The sequence below is a fragment of the Limanda limanda genome, chromosome 20, assembly GCF_963576545.1.
Source record: "Limanda limanda chromosome 20, fLimLim1.1, whole genome shotgun sequence".
In the NCBI taxonomy this organism is placed as follows: Eukaryota; Metazoa; Chordata; class Actinopteri; order Pleuronectiformes; family Pleuronectidae; genus Limanda; species Limanda limanda.
Genome location: NC_083655.1, coordinates 13,007,667 through 13,018,508, shown reverse-complemented (window position 1 = coordinate 13,018,508; position 10,842 = coordinate 13,007,667).

Genomic DNA, 10,842 nt, shown 5'->3' with positions numbered 1-10,842 from the left:
ACCTACAGACACCGTGGCAACTGAATCTGTGTACTGCCTGTGTATGTTTGTATTTCTGCACGTGTGCGTGTATTGATCCAACATATTGTCTGAACGGCATTATTGACATAAATGTTTTTTCGAAACATCTAATCGCTTCTATCTCAGCTCTACTTTTATAACGAATTTAGAAACACTTGTTAGTTTCACTTAAGAAATTGTCGGCTGAGGGAAATTTATTGCCGCGATTCAGATGGATTGCTTTCATAAAACCTGATGCTGCATGGAGGGAGCCAAATATAGTAAGTGTTCCAGTAACTGTATGATGCCTCAGCACACACACACAAACACGCACACATGTGCACACCCCTACCCACAGCAACCCACCCGCGCTCGCAAATAAACATACGACACAATACTTTCACATACAAACGGGAACGCACCTACCAGCACTTGTTATCGATTTACAGCTTAGCTCATGCCAGCAGGTAGTCCAAGTCAGTGGTTATTCTGAGGAATTACTTTCAGGAGCCGCACACATGCACACGCACACAGTACATGATTGTTTCCAGTGGCTAAATCTACACAATTTGTGCACAGCCAACTCTTAAGACAGCATCACCACCTCTTCACAGATCAAGCGCTGCGTTTGTCAATATCACGCACGCACACACACACACACTCGCAGCCTTATAACTGAGCCGTGTTTAATGTCACAAGAGGGTCAGGTTGAATACTGTTGGATTGTTAGAACAAAAATCCTTTCATTCCTCCTCGTCCCGTCCCTCCTGTCTCCAAATATTGCTTTTCTTCCTCTGCCCTGTCATCGTCATGCTTTTTGAATTCTCTCTACAGTCGATAACACAGTTTGGAGTGTAAAGGGAAAGGGATTAAAGGCATTGTGTGTCATTGCGTGTAAGCGTGTGAATGACTTGTGCCCGTGTGCACGTGTCGTGTTTTTGTTGTGATCCCAAACGGCCCAGGCCCTGCCTCCCTCCCACCACCCCCGCCGCCCTCCCTTTCTTTGAATCTAATTTGAAAACAAGTAAGAGGAACACAAAGTTCACTCTGTAAAAAACAATGTTTGCTACAATGGAATGTTTCTCATTAAAGTCAATCAGCCAGTAGACAACAAAAGAACCTTTCACTGACGAATATGAAGTGAAAATAAAAAACAGGGCACCGCTTTTTGCTGGCACCGCTCGCCCGGTAATATGTTATGTGTGCAGCCTCCTTCTCCTCTCCCTCTCTCTCTCCCTCTCTCATTTGAAACAGATCGAATTAAGATGTTCAAGGAATTTACTTTTTTTTTGTCTTCTGAAGGGTCATAAGTCTAATGTAATTATAGCACATAGCTGTGGCAAAGGGGAACACATGCCAGGAGATGATATGAACATACAAGCTGTAAACTGTTGCTGTTTTACGACTGAATCAATATCCTTAACTAAGGCTTGTAAAGCAGCCCAGTCCGAGACTTTATTTAGGCTTACCTCTGCCTGACCTCCGTAGGCTCCGCTCCGACTTGCCCTGCATGAGAACAGCAGGAGGCCTTGCATAAGAACTGGCATTACACACTGTATACTGCAGATGAAGTTGCCCCGATGTGCTGAATTTAATTGTTATGTTTATCCTGATTTTCTTTCTTGATTTGTTTAAGAGTTAAAAAATACGTCTGTGTCTAAAATATAAAACAGCAAATAAATCAGGCAGTTAGGATTTATCCGGCTACAAATTGGCATCGCGCAAAAAATGAAATGAAATGGATTCAGAATAAAACAAGTAATCTGATTTGCGAGGCGGTTTTTCATGCTGTGCCCTACGAGTCTATAAAAAGCCTCCTTAAAGTAAATAGACTGAATGTATAACCAGTTTTTAATTTGTGTATTTCACAAAACTGAGTGGACCACGATGGCATACTGGCATTGGATCTGATAGCCTTGTTAGTGAGCTAATCTGTTAGCATGTTTACTGCTAGATGAACACTACTCGCCATGTGTGATGCCATCTATAAAATTATCCTATGGACCAGTGGTTCCCAATTTGAGGAATGGCCGAAGATTTCTGTCCAAACCCGAGAGCCAGACCCAAGCCCTAAGTTTTTCCCTGAAAACAGGCGGGTGCAGTGTAAGAGGTCACGCAGACAGACCAACAAATGTGACCCGACCTGCACCGAAACTGAATGTAATTTCAAAAATGTTGTCTGACGGGTCCGGACAGGCTTTGGATCAGGTAGCCCCACTCAAGTTGGGACCCACCACCGAGGGGAGGGTTGCAAGAAGATTTCCAGAAATCAAATAAAAATGAAAAATAAATCCGCTTTCCGATTTTTCTTTGTCTCCACTTAACCCCTTGAGGTGAGTGCTACAGACTAGCGTAATCTACAGGTCAATTTGCATCACCACAGGAAACAGTGACCGATGCCTTTGATTCAATTCCAAGATGCCGCTCGAGTTCTGGATTTCAGTGGAGAGGGAATATAACCTCAGTTGTCTCAAGCTCCCATGGCTGCTATGTGAAAATACTTTCTCAGCACTGACATACATCTAAATAAAAACAAGATATGACTAAACGTGTAAATAATTTGTCCAAAGTTAAAGCTAGAACTTCGAACAAAGGCAAAAACTTTTCTTTACATTAGTTTAAAATCATGAGTATTAGTCAGTTGTAGTAGTAGCCAATGAAAGAGTGTACTGCTAATTACACAATTTACTCAGTACTACAGTTTGTACACGGATATAACTTCTACCTTATTAATACCTTGTTCCGCATATTCATTACATAACAATAAAAAAAAGATATACTGTCAGGCTGTTGTGTTGTTTTGTGTTGGATATCGGGGGTTGTGACTTCCCAGCATTGTTAATTTGTGGTTGGATCCCTGAAAACTTCAGGGACCTCATGTTGTAGACCACGGTTTAGTTTTTATTTTTTCAAACTGTTACAAACGGAGACATTTCAGTTGGAAGTCATTATCGAAAATGATGTTTGTCTGTTGTGCTGTATCCTCTGTTATTTGATATTTCTCCACACAGACAGTATGAGCTGTTTTTCCTTTGCCGCATGACAGACCCACACACTGAAGAAGTTTTTAGGAGGAAATTTGTGTTATCTAAGTTGTCATTAAAAGATTAAGTTTATATTGAAGGGATTCCTTTGCGTGGTTAAAGTTTTGTTGCATGAATCTTTTGATGAGACGTTGCTTGCTACAAATCCTAAGTTAGTTCATCTCATGATGCTAATATTGTTAATATATTGTTTGAATCAGAAGTATTGTATTAAATGGGGTTTGCATCTCTAGGGCTCTGCTTATGCATGGCTGAAAAAAGGGACGGACCTCCCTGTCAACGTCGCCATGTTTCTTCTCCAAGTTTACTATGGCTTTTTTTCTTCTCTCTCTCTCTTTCCCTTACCCCATCCCTCACTCTGTCACATCCTTCCTTCTGCGGCTCTGGCCTCATCCGTCACCCCTGCAGCTAAACAACACTGACAAAACACGGCAACGCGCCTCTCAGAAATCCCAAAGAAATCCAACTTTTTTTTGTGTTAAATACTCTGATTTAAATTCAAATGGTGGCTTTTGTTCTATAATCATTTTTGCCCTTATCCACCTCCCACTTCCTAGCCCACTTGACTCCAGTGTTACCTGCCCAACTGAGCAATTTTGTGTCTTGAGATCTCGTCCTGATATTTTTCATGCCTGCTGAGGCCAGCTGCACTTCTGTCTCCAGCCAAGACAAAGAAAAACATAGAGCAAAACAACAAAATGGAAAAAAATTACAATAATTATAATAATCAGCACATTGACTAACCAACGAAACGTGTGAGTGTGTTTGCGTGTTTTTGTGTATTTGTGTGTGTGTGTAGGAGGATGGATGTGGCAACGTGAGCACGCTCGCTGTGGTATTTGCTCGATTGGTAATCAGCCAAACACGCTACAAGCCTCCTGCTGTGATTTGCCCCCCGGTGTGTCTTCAGTCTAAACGCCTGTGAGTAAGTCAGTGTTTCTTTTTGCCAATGTGTGCATGTATTTATGTGGTGCACATTCAGTATGTAAGTGTGCTTGTGTTAATGTGTGTGCATGGGACTGTGTCTGTACATCAGTGTGCTGTATGTATTTGTGTGTGTGTGTGTGTGTGTCTGAGGATTTATTTTTGTTTCCTGAGCCTTCCTGCTATTCAGTGGTATAGTCATACTGTGGTTTGCACCTTGTGTGTGTGTGTGTGTGTGTGTGTGTGTGTGTGTGTGTCTTACATGCTCACAGACAGTGTTTTCGCCGGATGGGACTACAACTCCTAGGACATTTAATCTAGGGGGAATTTCACGCTAGTTACTGCTTGTCATCAAATGTTTCTAGCGTAAAATACTGCAGCCATCTTTTATTGGCGGATGTTCGGGACAAATTCACTGTCAGACCTCCGAGTGCCCTGCTGCCCTCCAGACAGACGGAAAGTGTGTGTGTGTGTACAAGTGTGTGTGCGCGCGAAGGAGAGAGAGAGAGAAAGAGAGAGAGAGGAAGACACTAATCATATAGACTAAGTTTCTTGTTTCAGTTTTGATGCTTTATAGTTGAGGCAAATTATCCTGAATCGTGTGTATTTAAGTGTGTGAGAGTTTAAGGGCAATTCCAAACTTTATAAAATCAAAGACTCCGAGACGTGGAAGCTTATTCTCCACAGACACACACACACACACACACAAACACACACACACACACACACACACACACGGATCTGATCCCGAGCTTAGGGAGAGGCCGATCCAGTATATCTACAGTCGTATGTGTTCACTTAGCAAGCCACAGCTGCTAGCACCATTACTATGGTTTCCTGTGTGTGTACGTCTCGCTGTCTATCTGCCCCCTCAACACACACACACACATACACACACACACATCTGAGGGCCCTGTCCAAATGGGTTTTAGCAGGACACATATTTTACACCCGTCTGAGTCGCTCTGATGTTCAGGTGCTCCGCCGTAAATGCATATCACAGCCTGAGAAAGAAAAAAAGAAAAGCCGTATTCCCCTGCACCCCTTCTCAAAAAACAAAAGGAGGAACTCCTGACCTCAACTTTAGACGTTCTGAACAAAGAAAGGTGTAATTGCTTTTTTGCGTGTCTGCATTAAAGGAAGCGCTCAGCGAAAAAACAAAGGACACATTTGTTTAATAGAATAATCATTTCACATTGGAGCCTTAATGTTTCGACAGGCTGCTCAATCAGTTGTTTTTTGAGGACATCGCAAATGGCAGGCTGTCTCTGAAATGCGTTTGCTTGTTTTACCTGACCCACTTTTCCTTTACTGTGTGTGTGTGTGTATGTGTGTGTGTGTGTCGGTGTGTCTGTGTGTCTGTGTGTCTGTGTGCCTGCTCTGTCCCTCTTTGCTCAGAAGGTTGTAAATGTAATCTTAGACACATGTTACTTCAGCTGATGTTTTTCAGATTGATGTCAGTTGCGATTAGCATATCTCCTGCCAAGACACAGGAGTGCTCTTTAGAGTCTGGCCTAACACACATACACACACACACACTCACACACACACACACACACGTACACATACATAAACCGTTGGGTAAACAAAGCTCAGCTGCCATTTTGAATGATTGCACGATGATTATTTGATGCAGTGATTTATTTTGAACCCGGCCTGTAAGTAAACTGAGGTAAGGAAGGGTAAGAAATCTGACTGACAAGCCTCAAAACAAAATTCTACCCCAGGACTAGTCTCCTGACACTCCTTTCCCAGCAGCATATTATTACATCCTGGCCTCCCCCTCCAAAAAAAAACACACAAAATAACAACACAAATTTGAACACTCCCTCGCTTCCAACTTTAATGTCACCCTTGTCTGTTTTTTGAAAAATCCGTCTGCAAAGTGCAGCGGCGTAAATGCAGCTGTGACCAACACGCACTCCACGCCGTTTCATTCACATTCATCCCGGGCTCGGGAGCCAGGGAGGATTCCTCCTCCGATGTTAAAGACAGTGGGGGGGGGGAACATGTGCAAAAACGAATTTCTCACCATCTCTGGGGAGAGCGAGCGATACAGGGATTCAGAACACACCCTTCAGACAATGAATAGGTCTCATTCTCTCTTCTCCTCTCTCTCTCTCTCTCTTTCTCTTTCTCTCCCCTCTGGCCCCTGTCTCTCTCCACACCTCCCTGACCCTGCTTCTCCCTCCACCTGAGAGCATAAGTGTGGCACCAACACGAAGGGGCGGGGGGTAAGGAGACGGTCGGGAAAGTCAGATAAAAGTAGTTAAAAGAAGAAGGCGAGAGAGTACGGCGGGTGGGGTGGGGATGGGGGGGAGTGGGGTGAAGGAATAACAGGAGAGTGGAGACTGACCAAATACTCGGCGACAGGGCGAGGGAGGAAGACGGATGCGGGCGGAGGAGGTGGGGAGAGGGCCGATGAGAATATATATGCGGTGGCCAGTGTTGTGAGACAAGGCAGGTCGCTGTCACTTTCAAAATGACTGTAATAAAAGTGACCGTCGGAAGATGGATCTGGTGATTTTGGCTTGCTAATCAGTCATCTGTGAAGAGGACCACAGCCCAGATGCAGCGGCGGCCATGACACCTCCTGATTGATGCCTGTGCCTGCTCAAAAAAAAAAAAAAAAAAAAAAAAGGCCCATTAACTGTCCTCCTATTAAACTGGGTGAAATGGCAAAAAAAAAAAAAGGTGATCTTCTCTCTTACCCCCTCTGCTCTTCTTCTCTTTCTTTTATTTTTAAAACTTCCTAAGGCCAGACTTTGTGGAAGTATTGAATGAATGACCCTGTAATGTTGCCTTGATTTAGCGAGCCTCACCGACCCCTATCCCATTCTCGCTCAAATCACCCTCTGACATGTTGTTGTTTTTTATTCATTTATTTATTTATTTTTTCTACTGATCTGTGATTATTGTCTACATGTACGCACTGTACCTCTCCCAAAATGTACAAAGTTACCAAATTTTGAAAAAAGGTTGACGGCAGAAGAAAGAAAATTGCCCTTGAGCAGATTTTTGTAAACTACTGTCAAAAAAAATTAAGAATATAAAAAATTTAAATAAAACTTCTTATTGCTACTTTTCAAACCTACAGGTATAGGTCGCCTGCTGGTTGGTATCACCGGCGTGGAAGTGATGTTAATGAGCCAGGCCTACTTGTGTCTGCCTGTTCCCACTTCACCTGGACCAGTGGAGTCTTCACACTCAAACCAGTGGATCAATAGACCGATGGATCCGTAAACACACACAGGGGTCGATGCCTCGGCTGGAACCTGCATCACCACGTCTCGTTAACTATGCAAATGGGGCCCGCACCGTGCCTGATACCAGAAAAGAAAGAAATGTACGACTTCCGAGCACCTCTGTTCGCCTCGTGACATCCGTCAGGGGGAAAAAAATAATAATAATGACCCCGCAGCTGAATCTCATATCTCCTCATCTCTCCTTCTCTCTCTCTTACACACACGCACGCACACACACGCACACACACACACACACACACACACACACACACACACAAAGATTGCCTGCAATAATAATAACCCCACAGACGACAGCTTCAGCCCCCTCCCTCCCATCTCCCCTCACCTCACCACCACCCCCCCCTCCCACATACAATCAAACAAAGCCTCTCTCTTACCTTGCGCATGACCAATCCTTCCATCTCTCCCTCTTTCTTTTTACTCTCTCTCTCTCTCTTTCCTCCACCATCCTATCTGTGCATACTCTGTGCAGAAACCCAACCACACCTAACAGCAACACCTTGCTCTCTCTCCCCCCCCGTCCATCCCACAGCCCTACAGCGCGGCACTCGCACCCCCCAATAAATGCAGCCCAGGTCTGCCGTTTTTCCCATCTATCCCTTTTTCCTTTGCCCTGCATGGTCTTCTCCTTTTCTATCTCCCCCTTCTCTCTCTCTCTCTCTTTCTCTCTCTCTCTCTCTGCCTCTCTGTCTTTCCCTCTCCCCTCGCTCCTGGCTGGTGCTGGTGAAATATCAGGGCAAACGGATTCCAGCTTTTTTTTTCTCTGGCTCAGAGGGGTTGTTCTGTGCGATTTGGCCCTGGGGTGCATTTCAGCGCTTCTGATGTGAGAGAGGGGGCGAGAGAGAGAGAGAGAGGGAGAGGGAAGAGAGACAGACAGAGAGAGAGAGAGAGAGAGAGGGAGAGAGAGAGGGCAATGGAGGGAAAGAGAAAGGATGTTTGTGAGGGGGAGAGAGAGAAAGAGAGAGAGAGGAGACACTGTAGGGTTTATCCTCTCTGTCTTAGGGGCAGTCAGCGGTTCTGACAGGCTTTTGAACCAGCAACTCAAGGTGTGTGTGTGCGCTCCGTAACTCACTGAGGCCTCGAGGTGATCTCCATACATAATCAGGACAATCCACCTCCATGACAGGTGCGCGGCCATCTTGGAATCGCACAGAGCCGGTCGGACTTGAGCTCAGTGTCCGTGTGCTGATTTACACACAGAAGAGACGGAACAACTGCAGACCAGCTGTTTTATTGCTTAAAATAAATTTACGAGACGCCAACTAGAAAAAAACATATTTCCCCCCCCCCACCTCGTATATTTATATAAACAAGATTGCCTGTTTTTATTTGATTTAATTAAAAAATTCCTCTAAGCTCTTATAAGACACCTTTATAAAAAATATACCTGCATTAAAGAATCAAATACTTTTTATCACCTTTGCTGGACAAAAATAATTGCATATTCATCAGGGAATAATTGACAGAATATTTAATTTTTTCCTTTTTTTAATTCAAAAATGTGAAAATGGGTTTGGTAATTTTCATCCCAATCATGGATCTAAAATATATATTTTTTCAAATCACATAATTTTGCAGTAGAATTTATTTCCACTGCTCAGTTACCTTCCCTTTTGTTTGTCCATGCACGTTTGTCATTTGCACAACTTCATGCGCCTGTATGTTTATGTTTCATAATCTCACATCTCACTGTGGGGCCTTCTAAAAGGATTTGTCATTCTCAGCTCAGCCGGGCTGATTGTGAATTAAATGTATTTTTAGGCACCTTTTTTTTTTCCTCCATCCCTTTGTGAACTCGGTTAGAATTGAGGTCAGGACACACAAACACACACACACACACAAACACAACACACACACACCATCTCAGAAAGAGACACATAGCTTTCAGAACAAATCACTGTTGAACTACCCTGTGTGGAATGATTCTGACATTTTGTTTGGGAGAAATAGCATTTAATTGAAGGGAGGGGCGATACGGATGGCAGTTATGCAACCAAGGGAAAATGTCTACATTTCAACCCAAATTGAAAACATAACAGAGTTTTTGTTTGTGTGTGTGTGTGCTTGTATATGTGTGTGTGTGTGTGTGTTTTGAGGGCTTGCTTGCACCATTTCCCTGTTATCCACAGTTTGCTTGCTCGTTTGATTGTGAATTAGTACAAGTTATGTGGTTTATTCCATAAAAACAATATTGACTTGGCGTTACAACACAACGTAATTTCTGTCTTACTCAATTCTGAAATCTGTTCTGTGCGATCAGACTACATTTGCATAGGGAAATATTCATGTTCATATTTATTAAAAGTCAAGCCCTTTCTTCACATATTCACATGGTTAATTTCTTGTTATTTCATATTCTTATATAAAAAATTTTTAACAAAATCTGATGCATGGTTAATGATGAAAAACTGCTAATTAATTAATTAAACGTCTAATGTCTTGAGAATTTAAAGAAATAAATAATTTAAACTCTGAGTTTATTTTTCCTGTAATAATAATAAATCCAAATTTTAAATCGGGTTTGTCTCCGTAAGGACATTTTATTTTGTAAAGACACAGTCAGGTCAGAGGTCAGACTCTTTAAAACACATAAGCCTGGAGATGTGAGAGATGCTGTGTTTTGCTCAATGACACTTCGGCACGGTTGACGCTTGCAGTGGCTGCTTGAACTCCGGTCATCCGGTGTAATGATGGTCACTCGGAAAGGAGGTTGAAGAGCCCTCATAAGGACTCTTCTAATGCAGTGATGAAGCCAACAAGCATCTTTCAGGGTCACCGCACACCTCCAAAAATGACGCCTCTCCCTCTCTCCCTCTCTGCCCTTCTCTTTCTTCATTCCCTCTTTCGCTCCGAGCATTGCCAATTTGTCTGAGCCACGTCCGCTAATCCGTGCGCATTTGCGCATTGGTCATTGCACCTCCGGTTGACTTGGCCGGCTTGATAGATGATGGCGTCCAAGCAGGAGACAGACTGACTGTACAAGCACCCAGCTGACAGCAGTGCTGGGTGGTCACTCTCTGCTTTGTAAAGAGCTGCAGCAACACATAATGTGCAGCTGCAGAGAAAATCATTTCCATATCTCCCTTTTTTGTCAAAATGTAAAACAATTACTTAATAAAACAATGTGCCATTAATTTTTTACCAAGCCAAAGGAGTTGAATTATTCAAAATGATGTTGTAGCCTAATTTAAAGTAGAACATTTAGCACTAGTGTGGATGGAAATGAGGGGAAATTATTAAAATGTCCCAGTTTTTTGCAGAAAGGAAAAGATTCTTATCTGCAGTGAGAATTTAGCAGCAGCATCACAAAGGCCTTCTACCAGAGTAGTGGACAATGGTAATGTTACTATTAAATAACAAGTAACGTATTACTTTTTGAGTAGAAGCCCAACATCGAGTATACCAAATCCTCCTGACACCTCTCCCCCCCCCCCCTTGATGTGGAGATGTCAATCTGTTGCCATAGAACCGGCCGCGCTCGTCGCTGACCGTTATTGGCCGTGTTGGGATGGCCCACTGAGTATCAGAGGGGAAGGGAAGAGGGGAACGAGGGGGGGGGGGCATGGATGGATGGATGATGGGGTGGGAAGGTGGAGGGGTGACGGTCC